Source organism: Stegostoma tigrinum, chromosome 11 (assembly GCF_030684315.1).
Source record: "Stegostoma tigrinum isolate sSteTig4 chromosome 11, sSteTig4.hap1, whole genome shotgun sequence".
NCBI lineage: Eukaryota > Metazoa > Chordata > Chondrichthyes > Orectolobiformes > Stegostomatidae > Stegostoma > Stegostoma tigrinum.
Window position 1 is genome coordinate 78220684 of NC_081364.1, and position 21897 is coordinate 78242580.

Genomic DNA, 21897 nt, shown 5'->3' on the forward strand with positions numbered 1-21897 from the left:
CTACCTGAAGGTGCTGGGTGTTTGGTTCAGTGGAGCTGGGGTGTGCACTAAGACTTGGGAGGAGCGTATCTCCAAACTGAGGCAGAAGCTAGGCAGGTGGACATTCCGGTCCCTCTCGATCGCAGGTAAAAACCTGGTTGTCAGGTGCGAGGGGCTTTCGGTACTGTTGTATGTGGCCGAGGCCTGGCCTATTCCCTAGACCTGCGCCGCTGCGGTCACCCAGGCCATTTTCCACTTCATGTGGGGGTCAAGGATGGACCAGGTCCGCAGGAACACCATGTGCAAAGACCTTGAAAATGGGGGAAAGGATGTACCGAACGCCAGCCTCGCCCTGATGGCTACCTTTGTGTGCAGCTGCATCAAGCTGTGCGTAGATCCTCAGTACGCAAACACCAAGTGTCACTACTTACTGAGGTTCTACCTGTCCCCAGTGTTGCGAAGGATGGGCCTGGCCTCATTGCTGCGGAACGCTCCGAGTAGTTGGACTGTCCCGTACCACCTGTCCTTCGTGGAGAAATTTTTGAAAGGAAACACCTTTGACCACAAGGCCGTCAGGCAGTGGTCAGCACGTAGTATCCTCGAGACCCTTCGAGAAAAGGAGAGGGTGGATCCCGTCGTGTGGCTCCCCCCCCCCCCCCCGCAGACTGCCACAGTCGTTTGGCAGAATGCCTCATCGCCAGAACTTTGAAACAAGCACAAGGACATTGATTGGCTGGCAGTGAGAGAGGCTCTGCCAGTGAGATCCTTTTCTGCATTACCGGAATCTCTGCGCCACCGCACGCTGCCCTCGAGGTGGCTGCGGCGGCGGGGGGGGGTGGGTGACGAGACTGTGGATCACCTCCTTCTGGAGTGTGCCTATGCGCAGGAGGTCTGGAGGGGGATGCAGTGGTATTTGTCGAGGTTCATCCCGAGCAGCTCCGTGACATGGGACTCCGTGCTCTACGGGCTGTTTCCCGGGACGCACACCGAGACCAACATCAACTGCGCCTGGAGGACCATCAATGCGGTGAAACACGCTCTTTGGTCTGCCTGCAACTTGCTGGTCTTCCAGCTGAAAGAACTGACCCCGACCGCGTTTTGCAGACTGGCGCACTCCAAGGTTCAGGACTATGTGCTGAGGGACACACTAAAGCTTGGGGCAGCTAACGCCAAGGCACGTTGGGGAAAGACCACCGTATGAAACCCCTCGTCCAGAATAGAAAAAAGAGCCCTATCTGGTAACTGGGCCCAGCTTGCGCCTTCCCCAACTGGTCAGGGGGCCAACAGGCACTGTGCGGGGAGATGACTGCCAGGGCATTTTTTCTTTTGTTTTGCTTTTGTTTTGTTTTGTTTTTTTCCTTTAGTTGGTGTACGTAGCCCCCTGGGTAACCAGGAGCAGCTTGCATGACTGGGTAGGTGTATAAATGTGTTTTATTTTTTGTACATCTTATGAATGAAGTATACTTTTTCAAATAAAAAAAATCTGTTCTTATCAGCTTTAATATGTGACATGTCCTTTACTTAAGGACCCTATGTTAAACTGATTTTTGGAGCAGGAATTGGAACAGGGGCTTGCTCCATCCTCTCCACACATCATCCTGGTATTGCAGTGTTTCCAGGAACGGTGCAGTCTCATTAAACCAAGTTTAAAAAACAGCCTGATCAAAACTTGAAGAAGGGTGTCTCCGCCTGAGACATCAGAATTCCTGTTCCTTCAGTCCTAGTTGGCCTGTTATCTCAGATTCTCCACCATCTGCTCAACACTCTGGAACCATAACAGCCCTTCAGCCCAACAAGTCCACACCAAACCTCAGAGCATCCCAGCCCGATCTATAACCCACCTGAACTACCTCTCCCTAAACACTACAGGCAATTTAACATGGCTAATCCACCTAACCTGCGCATCTTTGGACTGTGGGAGCACTCTGAGGAAACCCACAGACACAGGGTTAATGTGCAAACTCCACACAGGCAGTCAGTCACCCACGGCTGGAATCAAACACGTGTCCTGGTGCTGCCACCAAAGTGCTTTCTCTCAGTACTCTCATCCAACCTTCTCCAACTATGCTTGTTCCAAGGTACCTGTTTTAATCTCCTTTTCTGCATGTTCAGCACTTGCTCTGAATGTTAGAGCCTCATCCCTGGCACATGCCGCATCTTCCCACCAACACCATCCCTGAAAATCCACACATGGCATCAGAAGTAAAAGAAAATAGCCTGCCAACACTGCCTCATTACAAATAGCATTTCAGAAAAAAAATGAAGCTATCGAAGTATTCACTCGTTATGACTCTGATGATGACGACTTGGGATGTATTGATCTAGAGATTTTGGAAACACTGAGCCAGGAAAGAATATGGTGTATACAACGCATGTTTTTCATTTAAGTACAAGAGCAACCAATCAAACAAGTGTGCATGTGACTGCTTTATTTTTCTCAAGTCAAGGCCTGTGAGTTTAATCAGATTACCACTTCTCACATTAGCCAGACCAAGAGATATTTGCAGATTTAGCGAAATGAGCCAGAAGTTAAATAAAAATGCTACATCAAGATGCAGAATTGCCTGTGCACAAAGTACATTCTTGCTGACAGAACTCTACAAACTTTTCAGCACCTGAGATGTGTTCTGCCACAATATCTCTGCCTTTCCCTGGCATTTTTGCACTTTGACGTCTCAACTAGAACCTAATGTCTCACAGTGCTCCTGTCTTGCCTGGTGTTTATCACAGGCATAAGCCAGGCAGCTGAGCACTGTTATTACCAGCAGACAGTCAAGGGCTGGTTAGCAGCTGTGGCAACAAACACATGTTTCGACCAAATGGTCACGTCGCAAAGTCTCAGGGAAACAGTTCGCAGTCAGGGCAAGGGAGACAGGATTCAGTCAGGATATCCTGACACAGCATGTCCACGGAATCATTCAATATCAGGCATGTAGGGCAAGCAGGATCAGGGGATCTGTATCACTACAGTACAGAGAGGTGGCCACACTCACCACTAATTACATTCTCAAAATGCTCCAGTAGATTTGTTGAGCCTGAATGATGATCATCAATCCAAGCTGGCCCTGTCTATTCCTGCCATGGGGGGTCAGTTTGATGAAATTCTCAAGGTGTTCGGGAGTTTGGGAGGTTCAAGTCCACAGCTCCCTGAAATAGCAACACAAGCGGATAAGACGGTGAAGAATTTCACTTCCATGGTACACAGCATCTGGATCTGGTCAACTTTGATATCTGGCTCATAAGTGAGATGAGGTATTTTTTTCAAACACATCAAAGCATGCATTGTTCCTACGAGAACAACTGTGGTTCCATTCATGCATTTTTTTTGTTTCAACCATGAAAGTGAAAGTGACCATCAACCAGTTTGAACTGTCGGTTGTCAAATAAATTAAGACACAGAGATAAATGTATTTGCAGGAGTTTTATTTAAAATTAATTTTTAAAAATTCATTCATGGGATCTTGATATCCCTGGACAAGAATGGCAGTTTCCTTCCCTAAAAGACATAGGTTTTTCCAACAATGAAAACAGATTTACAGTCATCATTAGATTCTTATTTCAGATTTTTTTGTTTAAACTCAAATTCTACCATCTGGAATGGTGGGTTTCAAACCTAGGTCCCCAGACCGTTATCTCAGTCTCTGTGGAGTAATGGACAGAAGAATAAATAGAAAATAAACCAAGACATTGTGTGATATCTAGTGTATATGTATTCATCATGAGATCCATCATTGCTATGGACAACAGGTAAGGATCTGAGGAGACTGCATTTCCCCCGGACAGAGTCACAATGGTCACCAGGTTTCATAGCTGATTGCATTTTCCCCAATCAGGGATTGTAGTGCAGGACTCATCCCAATTTTATGTTTCGATTTAAAACTTTCATTTTGTGGATAGAAATCAAAAGGAAAGATTGCATTGTTTCCAATAAACAAATATCTATTAAAAATTGAAACATGTCTGTGGAGAGCAATAGAATCCGTAATTGTAAAAGGTGCACAGACATATTGACCAGACATAACTAACAAATAAAGGGCCATCAAGATCATCATAGAATTCTTACAGTGTGGAAGATGGCCATTCAGTCCATCGAGTCCACACGAACCCTCCAAAGAGCATCCCACCCTACCCCGTCCCTGCATTTTACACACGTGACACTACGGGCAATTTAGCATAGTCAATCTACCCAATTTGCATATTTTTGGACTGTGGGAGGAACCTGGAGGAAACCCACGCAGGCAGGGTCTGGGTAAGACACTCTTCATAAGTTCAGTGTGGACTTGATGGGCTAAATGGTCTGCTTCCACACCGGAGGGATCCTATGGTCTCCAGAAACAAGCCCAAAAAACATGGTTTGTATATAGCTAACAGCAGAATCAAAAACCAACTTAACAGTTACTCAGAAATTTGCTGCTAGTTAACCAGTCCTGACGAACCGGGAAATCCCTTTTCACATACCGTGCAGGTGGATAGTCTTTCGTCAGTGTGAATGTGTCGATGTGTCATGACAACGTGACTATTTCCAAGCTCTACCTGACAGATACACAACTGATTAACATTTTATCCACAATACCAGTACCTTGAATTGAACCGGGATCAGTAACATCAGTACAAACAGCCCAAAACCATGGTTCATTTGATAGTGACAGTGACAGCAAAATCCTTCAACTGTGCTGCTTTGCGAACCCACTGGTGTGTTAACAGTTTGGATGACTGAGTGAATGCTTTCCCACATTTAGAGCAGGTGAATGGTCTCTCCCCAGTGTCACTGAGCTGGTGTAAGGACATTTCAGATGAATCTTCACAGACCATGTGCATTTCTCCCCACTGTGAGTGCTGCTTTTTCCTTCAGTGTTCAAAATCCTGAGGTAATTGAGTTGTGATGAACAAAGTAACTGTCAGATCTGGATGTGTTCCTGTTTGAATTCTCCAACTGTAGACTAAGCTTTCAAACAGAAAGCAAGTGCAGTGAGCGAGGAACCAGAAGAACACACACAGATTGTGAAACTGAGAAATCCTCTGGACATTTGTGGAGTGATACTTGGGGAATATGCTGGATTATCATGAGAACAAATTCATAAATAAATATCCTCCAGGTAAGGGATCCAGTCAGTGTTTGCACAAACCTACCATAAGAGAGAGGTGGGAGAGCCAGGGAGGAAGGACAGGCATTGTATAGATCTGTAACTCAGTCTTTCAGAGGGCTCGAAAGACTAAGAACGGTGCAGAAGTAAAATTGTGGAAATCTGAAATGTAAACAAAAAATGCTTAGTCAGAGTTGTACACCAGGAAACAATCCCTTTGGTCCCAGTTGTCCATGCTGACCAGATATCCCAAATTAATCTAATCCCATTTGCAAGCATTTGACCTATATTCCTCGAAACCCTTCCTATTCACATGCCCATCCAGATGCCTCTCAAATGTCATAACTGTCCCAGCTTCCACCAGTTCCTCCAGCAGGTCATTCTACACAGGCACCACCCACTTTCCCTTTTAAAAAAAAAACTTTCCCTCTCAGCTTAAACTGGCTACTCACCCTATGCCCACCATAATTTTATTAACTTCTATAAGGTCACCTCTCAGCCTTCAATGCTCTAGGAAAAACAGCCCCAGCGTATTCAGCCTACAGCTCAAAATTTCCAACTCTTCCAACATCCTCGTAAATCTTTTCTGCACCCTGCCGAGTTTAACAGCATCATTCCTACAGCGGGGAGACCAGAACTGAACAGTATTCCAAACAAAGCATAATCAATGCCTGATTCAGCCTATAACATGACCTCCCAACTCCTACGCTCAATGCACTGACCAATAAATGCAAGCAGAGCAAATATCATCTTCACTACATTCTGCACCTACAATCCACCTTCAAGGAACTGTGCACCTGCACCCCAAGGAGTCTCTGTTGTGTAACAGTCCCCAGGGCCTCATCATTAAGGGTTTAAGCCCTGTCCTGATTTTCATTACCATAATGCAATAGCTCGCATTTATCCAAACTAAACTGATTTCTGTCACTCCTCGGCCCATCGACCCATCTGATTAAGTTCCCATTGTACTTGGAGGCAAACTTCTTTGCTGTTTACTACACCAACAATTTGTGTCATCTGCACACTTAGTAACCATTCCTCCAATATGCATTCCACATGATTTGTATCAATGACAAAAAGCAGTGGACCCAGCGCCGATCCTTGCAGCACACTGCTGTTCATAGTCCTCCAGACTGAAAAAATAGACAACACGACCCCCCTCACCATGATCTTGTCTCCTACTTTCATGCCAATTTTGTTTCAAGTAGCTAACTCTCCCTGGATTCCATTTGATCTAATCTTGCGAACCAGTCTGTCATGTGGAGCTTTGGTGAATGTCTATATGGACTTCAGCAAGGCCATGTCCACTGCTTTGCCTTCTTCAAAAAACTCAGTCCAGTTAGTGAGACAAGATTCCCCACTCACAAAGCCATGTTGACTATCCCTAATCAGTCTTTGCTTCTCTAAACACATGCAAATCCAGTCCCTCAGAATCCCCTCCAGCAATTTACCCACCACTGACATCAGGCTCAACGGTCGATAGTTCTCTGGCTTTTCCTTAAAGAATGGCACCACATTCGCCACCCGGCCTTCTGGCACTTCACCAGTGTCTGTCAGTGATGCAAATATCTCAGCAAGGGACCCAGCGGTAGTACATGTTCCAGGACATCAAAAGGGAAATGCCCTGAAGCCTCACCACCCTCTCTATTTGTGGGTAGTTTGTGGGTAACACCTGATTAGGTGCCACCTTTATGCAGTTTAAGACGTCCAGCACCTAGACCACTGTAATATGGACACTTTTCACGACTCATTATTTATGTCTCCAAGCTCTCTAGCTTCCATATCCTTCTCTGCAGTAAATACTCATGTGAAATATTTATTTACTATCTCAGACTCATATCTTTTTTTAAAATATGTCTTTCTCCTCTCATCTTACACGTGTCCCCTTGTCTTGAAATTGCCCAACCGTAGGGAAAAAAGCCCTTAATAGCAACATAATCTGTGCCCTCATGATTTTATAAGCCTCTGTAAGGTCACCCCTTAACCTCCTATGCTCCAGTGAGAAAAGTCCTAGCTTTGGCAGTCTATTTTAATAATCAAGCCCTCCATTCCTGGCAACATCCCAGCAAATTTTTTCTGACCTGTCTCCAGTTTAATAATAACATCCTTCCTGTAACAACTGCACACAATACCTCAAATGAAGCTTCACCATGTCCTGTACAATCTCAACACAACATCCCAACTCCGAGACTCCAAAGGTTGAGCAATGAAGGCAAGTGTGCGAAACAACTTGGTAACCACCCTGTCTACCTGTCTCCAGAAACTTGAAAGAATTATGTACCTGAATCTCAGCATTTCTCTGTTCCACAACACTATCCTGGGTGCAACCATCAATTGCGCAAGTCCTACACTTGTTCATTTTACCAAAATACAATGTCTCACATTTATTCAAATTGAACTTCATCCTCCACTCCGCAACCCATTGAGCAAATTGATCAAGATCTCGCTGTCACCTTAGATAACCTTCAGTAACCACTATAACCATCATTTCCAGTATCATCTGCAAACTTATTACTTTTGTCCCTTAAATTCTCATCCAAATCAATTATATTTGAAGAACAAAGAAGTGGACCATGTGCAGATGGCTGTGGAACACACTAGTCACAGAACTCCACTCTGAAAAATCCTCCAGCACCACCTGCTCTCCTATAACTGAGCCAATTTTGCTTCCAATTAGCAAGTTCTTCCTGAATCACATGTGATCTAACTTTACTCATCAGTCTACCATGTGGAACCCTGTCAAAAGTTTCACTCTCATTTCAGAGGTGATGCAAATCTGACCCAATTCCCCTGCCATTTGTCCACTGCCCTCTTGATCATGCCTTAAAAGTTAATCCCAACTCTCTTTTGAGAATAACTGCTAAATCTGCTTCCAGTTGCCGTTCAGACTGTTCCAGGTCCTGGGGACTTGCTGAGTCAAGTAATCTTCACATTTTCACCCTGCATTATTTGCCAATTATCTGAGTGTTGTATTCTGCGGTTACCAACATTGACACTGTTAATAATTTTTCTCTCTCTGCAAACTAATATCCTGGAAACAAATCTACAACTCAACAAAATCATTGCTAATTAGCCCCAAGGAGAATTATCTCAGCTTCTTCTAGCTCTCTCCAACCAGAAACCCATAATTTTAATTTACTTATGGGATGTGGCCTTTGCTGCACAGACTAATATTGATTGCCCATTTTTATTTGATTTGGAGAAAGTGATGGTGAACCACTTCCTGTAACTGCTGCACTCCATGTGCTGTGTACTCTACTGTGCTGTTTAAGACGATAACCTGCCCTGAGGCCTCACCACCCTCTCTATTGCAGGAATCATATCGCAAACCTCACCACCCTCCCTATCATGAGAATGACCCTCAAGCCTCACTACTTGCACTATTGCAGCCATCACCTCGAGCCTCACCACCCTCCACATTGCTGAAATCCCTCTCCAGCCTCACGACCTGCCTATCGTTGGAATCCCTCTCTAGCCTCTGAATTATCACCATCTCTGTAGATTCCTCCAGTCTCACAAACCTCACCTCTGTAATCTCCTCCAGATTTCAAGGTGAGAGGGGAAAGTTTAAGGGGGATATGTGTGGTAAATTCTTTACACAGCAGGTGGAGTGTGCCTGGAACACATTGCCAGCGGAGGTGTTAGAGGTGGGCACGATAGCATCATTTAAGATGTATCTAGACAGATACATGAATGGGCAGGGAGCAGAGGGATACAGATCATTGGAAAATAGGTGACAGGTTTGGATAGAGGATCTGAATTGGCACAGGCTTACAGGGCCGAAGGGCCTGTTCCTGTGCTGTAATTTTCTTCGTTCTTTATTCAACACCCTCCTGTCTCTGTAAATTCCTCCAGCCCATATAAACTTCCTCAGCGCTGTAGTTGTCTTTACCCTCACAAACCTCCCTTTGTTTGCCATCTAATCCAGCCTCACAATCCTCACCATTTCTGTAACCTCCTCCAACCTCACTTTTCCCTATTTTTGTAATCTTCTCCAGTCTCAGAACCCTTCCTGTCTCTAATATTCTCCAGCCTCACAAATCTCAACATGTCCCTTCCTCTATTACAGTCCTAATGATGATGCCCCATTTTTATTCCTCCACTTGATGGTGGCACTTGCAATTTCCTGGGATTCAAGCTCCAGAACTTCCTGGTAAACCACTTCATCTTTGTACCTCACTTTTCTCCAGAAAACACTGAGCAATCATGAGTCATTCATTCTAGTATCTCATTTTCTGAAATGGCTTGAAATATTGCTGGGCATCTTCTTATGTGAAGTGTCTCGGAGGTCTACAGTACAGAAAGAGGCTTTGTGTCCCATCCAGCCTGTGCCAGTTAAAAACTATTCTAATCTAATTTTCCAGCACTTGGCCCATAGACCTGTCTGCGTTGGTATCACAAGTGTGCATCTAAATATGCCTTAAAGGCTATGAGGATCTCTGTGCCTACCACCCTCACAGACAGTGAGGCTCAGTGCCATTGTCACAGCATGATGACATCACAGACAGGAACAGAGACGAGCTGAGTCTGTACAAACTAAAGATCCCCCACACACCGTGAAGGACGGGAGGGTCCCTGACAGGGGGCAGAGGAGACTTAACAGAATGGTTTGTAGGAAGAGGGTTTTTAGTTGCATGGTTAGGGCTGTTTTTTTTAAACATTATTCTTTCATGTGACTTGGGCATTGCTGGTACATATTGAGAATATCCATCTACAATAGATGAACTCTCCTTCTCAACCTCTCCCCTTGCCTGGGGTGTGGTAATCTTCAGGTTAAACCAGCCCTATGGTCAGGTAGGACTACAGTGACTGTACCTTTGGCACAGTGATGCCACTTTGCTCAGTGGTGTGGAGGGCAATGTTGAATGTGGTAGATGGGACACCACTCTGACAGTGCTTCATCTGGAGGCTGTTCACTTTCTTTCATATTGTCAGGGCTGCACTGATGCTGGGAAGTGGAAAACGTTTCAACACAAGCCGGATGAGTTCCTTATCGACAGCAGTCAGTCATTGGGGAATCAGGTGTTTGGGGAAACTGAGATTATTCTCCTAGTAACAAAGGGTTTTGAGGGGACCTTTGACAGAGATGTTTACAAAAGATATACATTACGATGATAAAACGTACACCCGCTCATCAACTGACCAGACAAATGATTACACGACATATATTGAAAGTTTAAGGGACGATCTATTGAGAGAATGGGGTGATATAAAAGAGAAATTTTACGTGGCAAATGGGAAATGAGCAGGAACACAATACTCACATAATGCGAATATCCAGGTCCTGATGAATTGAGTAATTCTGTCAGAGTTTGGTGCTACAATTATTGAGATTCCCACCTGAAAGTCCACTTGCAATATCCTGTAACACAAATTCATAAAATCCAATCAGTCCGGTTAGAATTTCACACCATCCCCTCCTCCTGGCCGAGGATAACCGTGCATTGTCCCTGCTACACATTATCCTTTGTGGGGGTCAGCAGTTGATTCAGGGGGAAATGTATTGGGGTTTCTAGGAATTTCCACCTTGGGGCTTCATGTCACTAAACAGATCAGCAGGTTTTTGACACATGGCAAAGAATGCCCGAGAGTTAGTGAGATGCAGACAGCAGGATTCGCTTCCTTTTCTTTCCTTCTGTGCTGCTGCACTGCCACAATGAGATATTGGGCCGGAAAAGCTGATGCAACTTGATGGACAAGTTGTCTCGATTCTGAGCAATGGACAGTAAGCCTCTGGTCATTCGAAAGAATGCCCCTTAAAAAGATAGCAATTACATATGCGCCATCTTGCCCAGTGCTCCCAACAAAAAGAATGAGGGAGGATCGCATTTAAAAAGAGGGGATGACAGTCAAGTTCCATGAGGGTTACAGTTTATGGAGAGACATTGGTAAATGGGCGACAAGTTGGCAAATGGAGTACAACTGTGGGAAAATGTGAAGTTGTTCATTTGAGGAGACAACCAAAGAATACAGTGTTATTTAAAAAGGTAAAATCTGCGGAAAACCAATACACAACGGGACTCAGGAATAATTGTGCAGGAAACACAAAGTGAGCACACAGTTGCAACAGGTATTCCGGGAGGGTAATGGGATGTTATCCCTTATGTCAAGGTGTTTGTCGTATAAGAGTTTGGAATACAAGTCTTAGGACAAATGTACAAATTGCTGGCAAGACAACATCTGGAGGAATGCGAGCAGCTTTTTTGGTCGACTTATTCGAGCAAGTATATCACTTCACTGGAGGCATTTCAGAGAAGATGGACTAGCATGATCACTGGTTTGGACGGACTATCATTTAAGCTAAGACTAAACAGGCCTGGAATCTACTATTTAGAATATTGAAGATGGAGAGACAAGAATCCTATATTTTTAATTAGCTTAAGTCGGTTTACAGGATAAATGCTGAGGGGATATTTCCCATCGTGGGAGCAGATTCCTGATCAGGCAGACAATAGAGGGTTCTCTTTTGGAATCGTCAAGTTTAAGGCAACACAGTCATGGGTGAGGGGTTTCGGTCACAAATGAGCTGGAGTGAGGTGGAGAGAAGGAGCATTTTAGAGATTGAAATTTCTGACATGTGATTGAGAAGATGTATGTTAGGATGTTCATCTTGAGGCCAGATGTGAGAACATTATTGAGAAGAGTGCAGTTCAACCTCAGACAGTTCCCAGCAAGAGGGATGGATTCAGTACAGTAGTAAGGAAAAGTAATTTTTAATAATAACTGAAGGGAACGTGTTTAACTATCACAAAGTGTTATTGGAGGAAATTCCAGCTAATCAAGTAGTGGAAGTATGATAAGCAGTTTTATAATTGAGTAACAGTGGAGCAAAGGAGAGTGATGAGGGGGGAGTTAGATCTGAACATTGTAGAATACATGCAAAACCTGACAGTGCTTGTGGAAGACCTCACCTCCTGGCAGTATGTCGGTGAGAAACAGGATGGACCAAGGATAGACCCTTGAGGGACAACGACGACATTGATTTCAGGCAGGAGTGGAGATGGAGTGGGATTTTCCAACGATGGTGAGGTCACACATTGGTTTTTAAACAGAATGGGTGAGAAGGACATAGCCAGAAAAGAGAAGCAGACAGAACAAGTAACAATATCTGTGAATTGGCATGGGTGGGGGGGGGGGGGGGGGGCGGAGGCGGGGGGAGAGGTAAGGAGGAGGAGAAATAAGAGAGAGAGAGAGTTAGAATGTTTGGAGTTTAAGAGAATAGGGAAAAGGGTTAGGATAAGTTCTGATAAGGCTTGACATGAGACTGGACAAAGATGCAAGTTTAAGCCTAACATGAGGAGCAACGTGCCAGGCAATTTGGTTTGGTAGGCTCGTGGAAGAGAGGGAAGCAGCAGAGGCAGCTGATTGGATTGACTCAATCTTAGTGACATAGAAACTCCATGTGTCTCCCTCACTTGCTGTTGGAGGGGAGGATGGAGGAGGCAGGATGATGGACAGCGTTTTGCAAAGAAACAAAGCCTGCATTGGTGATATTAACTTTTATCTAGAATATTAAAATGTACAACAGAAGTCTGGGTCGAATCCCATCTCAGCAAATGGTGGAATTTGAATTCAATTTAAAAAAGACTGGAATTAAGAATCAGCAGGTTGCCATGGAACCATTGCTAATGGCAGAAAACAAAAACAAAAAAATCTCATGTCCTTCAGGGAAAGAAATTTGCCAACCAAGCCACTCAGTGGCAAAATCTCAACAAAGGTATGAAGCTGGGTGGCCCACTTGGCATCTACCAAAGCACAAGGAAAGACACCTGCAGAATTAGTCCTATTGACCCCACCAACTCCTCCTTACTTATATCTGGGGGCTAGCGGCAAAACTTGGAGAGGTGACTCAAAGTCTAGACAAGAAAGAGCGTCAGACTCATGGAAACTAACCTTACAGACAACGACACATCACCACTGTCCTCAGTGAAGGCCTGTCCCACGAGCAGGACAGACCCGGCAGACGTGGCAGCACAGTGCTATTCTGACCGGATTATTTGTCTCGAGAGTACTCGACATCGACGCCTGGAAGTCTCATGGCTCCTGCTGGTTACCATGTATCATCCTTCCTCGGTTGATAAATTGGCAGGAGTATTATTGCTAGATTATTAATCCAGAGACCCAGATAACGTTCTGCGGACCTGGGTTCAAATCCTGCCATGGCAGATGGTGAAACCTGAATTAAGTAATTATCTGGAATTACGAGTCTAATGATGACCATGAAACCATTGCTGATTTTCAGGGAAGACTCATCTGGTTCATTTGTATCCTTTTGGGAAGGAAATCTGCCATCCTTACCTGGTCTGCAATACATATGACTCCAAACCCACAGCAATGCGGTTACTATTAACTGCCTTCTGGGCAATAAACACTGGTCCAGCTGGTGATTTCCATATCCCAAGAGTGAATTTTAATTGAAAAAAAACTCCATGTTGAACAGCACTTGGAGGAAGCACTGCGAGTGTGAATGGCACTACTTGTACTCAATGCCCACCATCAGGAGTAGTTTGCAGCAGGATTACCAATCAAGCTGGACAGGTCCCAAAGGAAAAAGCTGCCTGGCTGGGACCGCAGCAGGTGGTGCCACAACCAACAGAAGGGAAAAACATAGCTGGTCTCATCGTCACAAATTTCCCAGCTGCAGATGCATCTGTCCGTGACAGGATTGATAACAGCGACCAGCGCGTAGTCCTGTGGAGACAAAGCCTCATCTTAAACTTGAGAATACCCCCATTGCATGATAATAAAATATGAGGCTCGATGAACACAGCAGGGCCAGCAGCATCTCAGGAGCACAAAAGCTGACTTTTCGGGCCTAGACCCTTCATCAGAGGAGATGCTGCTGGCCCTGCTGCGTTCATCCAGGCTCACATTTTATTATCTTGGATTCTCCAGCATCTGCAGTTCCCATTATCACTAATACAATACCCACCATTGCGTTGGGTGGCACGAACTTCGGCTGAAAGAGACAGACTTGGAACAGACACAGGAACTCAAAACCAGATATCTATGAGGCTTTGTGGGACATCAACAGCAGCAGAACTTAATCCAGCACAGTCTGTAACCTCCTGGCTCGGCATATCCTACAGTCAATCATTAGCATTGATCCAAGGGATCAACACTGGTTGAATGGATAGTATCGGAGGGCATGCCAAGAGCAGCACCAGGCTTACCTAAAAATAAAGGTGCCAACCTCAAAACTACCAAACAGGACTATCTGCATGCCAAATAGCATAAGCAGCAAGCGTTAGAGCTGAGCCACCCCGAACCAACAGATCAGATGTGAGCTCTGCAGTTCTGCCACACCCAGTTGAGAATGGTGATGGACAATTAAGCAACTCACTGGAGGAAGCATGCCAAAAATCCCCATCCTTACTGACAGAGGAGCCCAACCTATCCACGCAAAAGATAAGACTGCAGCAAATTTCAGCCAAAAATGCCAATTGGATGATCCATCTCACCTTCTCCAGAGGTCCCCGACATCAGATGTGAGTTTTCATCCAACTTGATTCATTTCAAATAATATTAATAAATGAATGAAAGGTTACAGACCCTGGCAACACTCTGGCAATAGTACCGATGACTAGTGCTCTAGAGCTTGCTAGCGCCAAGCCAAACTGTTTCAGTCCTGCTACAGCACTGGCATCTATTGACAATTTGGAAAACTGCCCAGGTCTGTTCAGCACAAAAACACAGCAAATCCAACCCGACCAATTTCCCCTCAACCTGTCTACTCTCTATCATCAGTAAAGTGATGGAAGGTGTTGTCAACAGCGGTATTAAGCAGCACTTACTCAGCAGTAACCTGCTCAGTAACACCCAGTTTGGGCCACGGCGGGCACTCTGTTCCTGATCTTATTACAGACTTGATCCACAAATTCACAAACAGTTGAATCCTGAGGTGAGGTGAGGGTAACTGCAGAGCCCTGCACCAAAACCACTTATTTCCACTTCAGTGGAAATGACCCGACAGTGACACCTTAGTTTCAGCTCATCTGCTGAACATCTCAACTATTCCTGTGTTATCTCTAGACTTAACTATCCAAACTCACCACCAGTCGGCCTCCCACATTCAACGTCCCTGTAACCTCAAGAATACCTAAAATTCTGCTGCACACAAGTTCATTTGTACCAAGACCTGTTCACCATCACTGCTGTGCTCCCTGGCCCACAAAGGCTCCTATTCATAAGGAACAATTTAAAATTCTCATCCTTGATTTAATTCCTGGCTGTGATGAGCCCTATCTCCCTGCATCACACAACCTTCAAGACTTCGACAACTCATTTAGTTTCAGCTCCAACAGTGTGTTTAATCATTGCTTCACTATTGGAGGCTGTTTCTACAGTTGCCAGGCAACATGGTCTGGAATTCCCATGATAAACTTCTTAGGCTTGCTTTCCTTCTTTAAGATAGTCAGGAAAACCTGCAAATTTAGTTACTTTTTGGTCACCTGACCTAATATGGCCTGACGATAAAAGTTTCTTGATAATATTTTTGTGAAATTATAAAACATGATAAAAATACAAATTGTTTGTTGATTTGGACATACACCGTTAGCTCTTCAGTATCGCTAGATGAATGATCTGTAACTTCTCAAATGGCCGCATTGTGGGAGCACCTTCATCATAAAAACTGCAGCAGGACACGAAGGTTAAACTTCTCCACAGGCAACAGGGCTTTGGCAACGATCGCTGGTATCTGTGGAAGGAGAAACAGTAAATGTTGCAGAAGTGCAAAATGAATGAAACAGAATAAAAATGCTGTCGAATTTGGTGGTCTGAAATGGAAGAAAAATGCACTCTCTTTCTGGGAATACATTGCCTGACTGTGAAAGATACCATTCAAAAATTAATCTGGTAAGACAGCAGCACGTGGTCAGGGGGTGTGGAGCAGTGGAAAATTTATTCACAAAAAAGGTATAAGGAAGTAACAGTAAAACACTACAGAGATCAAATATATCCATCATTAGAGACTGAAGAGATTAAACACCGACAAAGGTGATCAGGGAGCACAGAAGTGACTAAGAGCAGTGCGAGCTGCTATTATCCCACACTCTGGGAAAGAAATTCAGAAGAAACAAACATTTCTCTTGGATAAGAGATAATAGGAACTGCAGATGCTGGAGAATCCAAGATAACAAGTTGTGGAACTGGATGAACACAGCAGGCCAAGGAGCAGGAAAGCTGACGTTTCGGGCCGAGACCCTTCATCAGAAATGTGGGAGGGGAAAGAGGTTTCTGAACTAAACAGGGAGACAGGGGGAGACAGATCAAAGATGGAGAGAAAAGATATGTGGAGAGGAGACAGACAAGTCAAAGAGGCCAGCATGGAGCAGGTAAAGGTGAGTATCGGTGGGGAGTTGGGAGGTGATAGGTCAGTCCAGGGAGGTGGGATGAGGTTGGTAGGCAGGAAATGGGAGTGCAGCTTGAGGTGGTAGGGGGAATAGGAGAGAGGAAGAACAGGTTAGGGAAGCAGAGACAACCTGGGCTAGTTTTGAGATGCAGTTGGGGGAGGGGAGATTTTGAAGCTTGTGAAATCCACATAGACACCATTGGGCTGCAGGGTTGCCAGGCAGAATACGAGCTGCTGTTCCTGCAACCCTTGGGTGGCATCGTTGTGGCACTGCAGGTGGCCCAGGATAGGCATTTCGTCTGAGGAAACAGACGGGGAGTTGAAATGATTCACGACTGGGAGGTGCAGTTGTTTATTGTGAACCGAGTGTAGGTGTTCTGCAAAGCGGTCCCCAAGCCTCCGCTTGGTTTCACCAATGTAGTGGAGGCCACAACGGGTACAGGGGATGCAGTATACCACGTTAGCAGATGTGCAGGTGAACGTCTGCTTGATGTAGAAAGTCTTCTTGGGGCCTGGGATGGGGGTGAGGGAGGAGGGAGGTGGTGTGGGGGCAAGTGTAGCACTTCCTGCGTTTGCAGGGAAGAGTGCCAGGTGTGGTGGGGCTGGAGGGGAGTGTGGAGCGGACAAGGGAGTTACGGAGCGTGTGGTCCCTCCGGAAAACAGGCAAGGGTGGGGAGGGGAAAGTGTCTTTGGTGTTGGGGTCGGATTGCTGATGGCAGAAATGTCAGAGGATGATGTGTTGGTTCCAGTGATTGGTGGGGTGGTACGTGAGGATGAGGGAGACTCTTTTTCGGTTGTTATTGCAGGGCGGTGTGCGAGTTAGGAGTTGTGGAAAAACGCAGGAGACACGGTCAAGGGCATTCTCGATCACTGCGGGAGGGGTGTGGGTGAAAAGAGGTGGGTGGTGGGGATTGCGGTCCTCGAAAAGGAACAACATCAGACGTACGGGAGTGGAATCCTGAGAGCAGATGCGGCGGAGGTGAAGGAATCGGGAATAGGAGATGGCATTTTTTGAGGACAGTGGGTGGGAAGAGGTGTATTCTAGGTAGCTGAGAGAGTCATTGGGCTTGAAATGGATATTGGTTTCTAGACAGTTGCCTAAGATGGAAACAGAGGTCCAGGAAGGTGAGAGAGGTGTTAAGAGATGGCTCAGGTGAACTTAAGGTTGCGGTGGTAGGTGTCGGTGAAGTGGACGAACTGTTCGCGCTCCTCGTGGGAGCACGAGGCAGTGCCGATACAGTACCGATACAGTAATCCATGTACCGGACGAAGAGGTGGGGTTCAGGGCCAGTGTATGTACGGAAGAGGGATTGTTCCAACAAAGAGGCAGGCACAGCTTGGGCCCATGCGAGTACCCACGGCCATCCCCTGTGTCTGCAGGAGGCGGGAGGAGTTGATAGAGAAGTTGTTGAGGGTGAGGACAAGTTCACCTAAGCGCATACGGGGTTCAGTAGAGGGGACCTGGTCAGACCTGCAGGACAGGAAATAGCGTAGGGCTTTTAGGCCATCTGTATGGGGAAATGCAAGCGCTAATGTGGTATACTGCATCCGCTGTACCCGTTGTGGCCTCCTCTACATCGGGGAAACCAAGCAGAGGCTTGGGGACCACTTTACAGAACACCTACACTCAGTTCGCAATAAACAACTGCTCATCCCCGCCTCCCTAACCTGTTCTTCCTCTCACCTATCCCCTCCTCCCTAGACTGACCTATCCCCTCCCTATATCCCCACCTACTCATCTTTACCTGCTCCATCCCCACCTCTTTAACTTGTCTGTCTCCTCTCCACCTGCCTCCCCCTCTCTCCCTATTTATTTCAGAATCCCCTTCCCCTCCCCAATTTCTGAAGGGTGTAGGCCCGAAAACGTCAGCTTTCCTGCTCCTCTGATGCTGCTTGACCTGCTGTGTTCATCCAGCTCTGCACCATGTTATCTCGGATTGTCCAGCATCTGCGGTTCATATTATCAAAGCGACTCTGCACTGCTCTCGTGGCTGATCACGTGGTTCCCCCGATCCCGCCCCCTCCTCATTCTGATTGGTTAGAATGGCAGCACCATCAGCCGGTCATGATCGGCACCCCTGTGCCCCTATTGGCTCAATCACCCAGACGCCATTGTGAGTTGGAGGATGCGCAGTGCTTTGTGTTGGCAATGTGAGAAGCTGATGATCGTCGTCACAATGTTGCATTTTGAGACAAATGAGCCTGAGAACTGGATGAGAAAGATTGTTACATTAGCGATCCTGGGGTTTTACTAAGTCGCTCTGAGGAAGGGGCACTGCACCCGAAACGTTAACTCTGTCTTTTTACCTTCACAGATGCTGCCAGACCTGCTGAGCTTTTCCAGCAACTTTGTTTTTGTTCCTGGTTTACAACATCCCAGTTCTTTTGTTTTTTTTCATAAGTTGCGATTGAAAAGGCTTCCTGCAGCTCAAAGCTAAAGATAGTCTTGATACCGCTCTGTCAGCGAATAGAGAAATGGCGGTGAAATAAGGATAATAAATACAGGTCTAGCAGTCCTCAGGTAAGATGTAAAGGGAATAATTATGAATATGAATAACACCACGTGGTGGTGAGGCGAGTGTTGTTCATATGAACTGTGATTGGGCAGCGAGGGAGGTTAATCAAAAAAGAACGAGCAGAAAAGAGATTCTCAAGAAAGGTCTGTGCAATGGAAAGCAACGAGAATCAGAAGATAAAAGCCCAAGACAGAAGAAAAAGTTTCAAGACCGAGGCTGCAAAAACTCCAATAAGTTGTATCACTGCTCTACTGCCTAGTTATTGGCATCAGCACTATAATCCACATTCACCTGGAAATAGCTGTCTGAGTTTGTCACTATAGTTTACTTGATAACAGATAAACTCCACACTTTGTCTCAATAAAGCTGACAGTTGGTTCACAAATTAGTTCTGCTGCCAAGTCCGTTCCTGTTTGAAAAGGGGTATAGATCCCATTTAAATAGACAATGCTAAATATCAATCCAGGCCGGCAGCCAAACTCCACTCCCTCACCACTGACTCCATCCCTGCCCCTGGTAACTGGCTGCTAACACACTGCTCACAGTCATGGTGCAATATTTCACCCCAAGATGAGCTTCTAACCACATTATTCACCCCCACACTCATTATCACAAAGACCACATACAATTCAACCTCAACAGCATCTCAGTTCATCTGCTGCTGAAACTCTTATCCATTCTTTTGTTACCTCTCGACTTAACTCCCCAAACACACTCCCGGCCGGCTTCTTAATTCTACTTCCCTGAAATCTTGAGGTGATCCAAAAATCTGCTGCCCATGTGTTTACTCTCACCCATTTCAGCATCTTCGAGTTTGCCATCCTGTGCTCGTTAGCATACACATTTTCTGGGTGGCAAAGCATCAAGGTATTGAAATTCATATCCTTATTTTGAAATTTTGTCATCACACCTCCTTCGTTTGATAGTCCCTCCAGCTGCAACCCCCTCTGAGATATATCTGAAGAAGGGTCATTGGACACAAAACAGTAATGCTGCTCTTTCTCCATAAGCACTGCCAGATAAGCTGAGCTTTACATCAATTTCTGCTTGTGTTACTACTTTCAAGCATCTACTGTTCTTTTGCTTTTTCCTTCAAGACATTTGTTTTACCTGACTTCCAACCTCCAGGAGATTTCTGGTTTTAACTCTCCCACCTTTCTCATGTTTTCTGTTTCCAAGGCCATCTTGAATTTACTCCCTAACCATCCCTGGGTTTCAAAGTCCCTTTGTTTGTTCAGGATATTCCTTGTAACCTACTTCTTTGGCCAGTTTTGGGTCACTTGTCCTAATAAGTGCCTGGTATCAAATATTGTTTTGTGACAACCTTGTGTAATATGTCAGATCATTGGATTGAATCAAAAATGTGAAAACATTTAAATTGTTCTTTTGGAAAACATCACTAATCCTTCACGATCATTTGGTAACTCCTTACCTAATATCATTGCAAGTGCGACTTCACCACACGACCTGTACTGGTTCAGAAAGGTCAAACATCAAATTCTCCAGATGTAACTGAGGATTGGCAATATTTACTGATACCTGTGGAGAGTGATCCAAAGTTCATGTATCAGGATATGGTGAATGAATAGACAATAGACAATAGGTGCTGGAGTAGGCCATTCGGCCCTTTGAGCCAGCACCACCATTCATTACGATCGTGGCTGATCATCCACAATCAGTATCCTGTTCCTGCCTTATCCCCATAACCCTTGATTCCACTATCTTTAAGAACTCTATCTATCACTTTCTTGAAAGTATCCAGAGAGTTGACTTCCACTGCCTTCTGGGGCAGTGCATTCCATATATCCACCGCTCTCTGGGTGAAGAAGTTTTTCCTCAACTCTGCTCTAAATGGCCTATCTCTTATTTTTAAACTGTGTCTTCTGGTTCTGGACTCACCGATCAGCGGAAACATGCTTCCTGCCTCCAGAGTGTCCAATCCCTTAATAATCTTGTACGCCTCAATCAGATCCCCTCTCATCCTTCTAAACTCAAGCGTATACAAGCCCAGTTGCTCCAATCTTTCAACATATGATAGTCCCGCCATTCCAGGAATTGACCTCGTGAACCTACGCTGCACTCCCTCAATAGCCAGAATGTCCTTCCTCAAATTTGGAGACCAAAACAGCACACAATACTCCAGGTGTAGTCTCACCAGGGCCCTGTACAGCTGCAGAAGGACCTCTTTGCTCCTGTACTCAATTCCTTTTGTTATGAAGGCCAACATGCTATTAGCTTTCTTCACTGCTTGCTGTACCTGCATGCTTGCTTTCATTGACTGATGTACAAGAACACCAAATCTCGTTGTGCTTCCCCTTTACCGAACCTGACTCCATTGAGATAGTAATCTGCCTTCCTGTTCTTGCCACCAAAGTGTATAACCACACATTTATCCAAAATAAACTGCATCTGCCACGCATCCGTCCACTCACCTAGCTTGTCCAACTCACCCTGTATTCTCATAACATCCTCCTCACATTTCACACTGCCACCCAATTTTGTGTCATCAGCAAATTTGCTAATATCACTTCTAATGCCTTCGTCTATATCATTCATATATATCATCAACAGCTGCGGTCCCAGCACTGAACCTTGTGGTACCCCACTGGTCACTGCCTGCCATTCTGAAAGGGACCCGTTTATCACTACACTTTGCTTCCTGTCAGCCAGCCAATTTTCAATCCAACTCAGTACTTTGCCCCTGAATACCATGTGCCCGAATTTTGTTCACCAATCTTCTATGCGGGACTTTATCGAAGGCTTTCTGAAAGTCCAGGTACACTACATCCACTGGTTCTCCCTTATCCATCTTCATATGGACATGATGCAGAACTTGTTGGGTAATATAAGCTCAGAAACAGAACAGCGATGGCTTCCTTCTGACTCGAGAGGGTCTAACTTTACTTTTTAATTGAAAAATGCTCAGGTTCATTTATAGTTCTTCACGGAGAATGAATTGTTGAAT

At 45.3% G+C, this 21897-nt stretch overlaps 1 long non-coding RNA gene and 1 pseudogene across 3 annotated transcripts; one reads left to right on the forward strand and one right to left on the reverse strand.

Annotated features, from left to right (window-relative positions):
• The first annotated feature begins 1439 nt into the window (after positions 1-1439).
• On the forward strand, positions 1440-1614 carry LOC132210268 (U2 spliceosomal RNA; annotated as a pseudogene).
• A 1773-nt stretch (positions 1615-3387) lies between these two features.
• On the reverse strand, positions 3388-20468 carry LOC132210148 (uncharacterized). Of its 3 annotated transcripts, XR_009446373.1 has the most exons (4): positions 20365-20468; positions 15614-15762; positions 10328-10425; positions 3388-5225 (listed from the first exon to the last, which is right to left on the reverse strand). It is a non-coding gene; the product is annotated as an uncharacterized LOC132210148 (long non-coding RNA). The 3 variants fall into 3 exon arrangements; XR_009446374.1 differs by lacking the exons at positions 15614-15762; positions 20365-20468 and adding an exon at positions 13362-13850; XR_009446372.1 differs by lacking the exons at positions 15614-15762; positions 20365-20468 and adding an exon at positions 12957-13086.
• Between the last annotated feature and the right edge of the window lie 1429 nt (positions 20469-21897).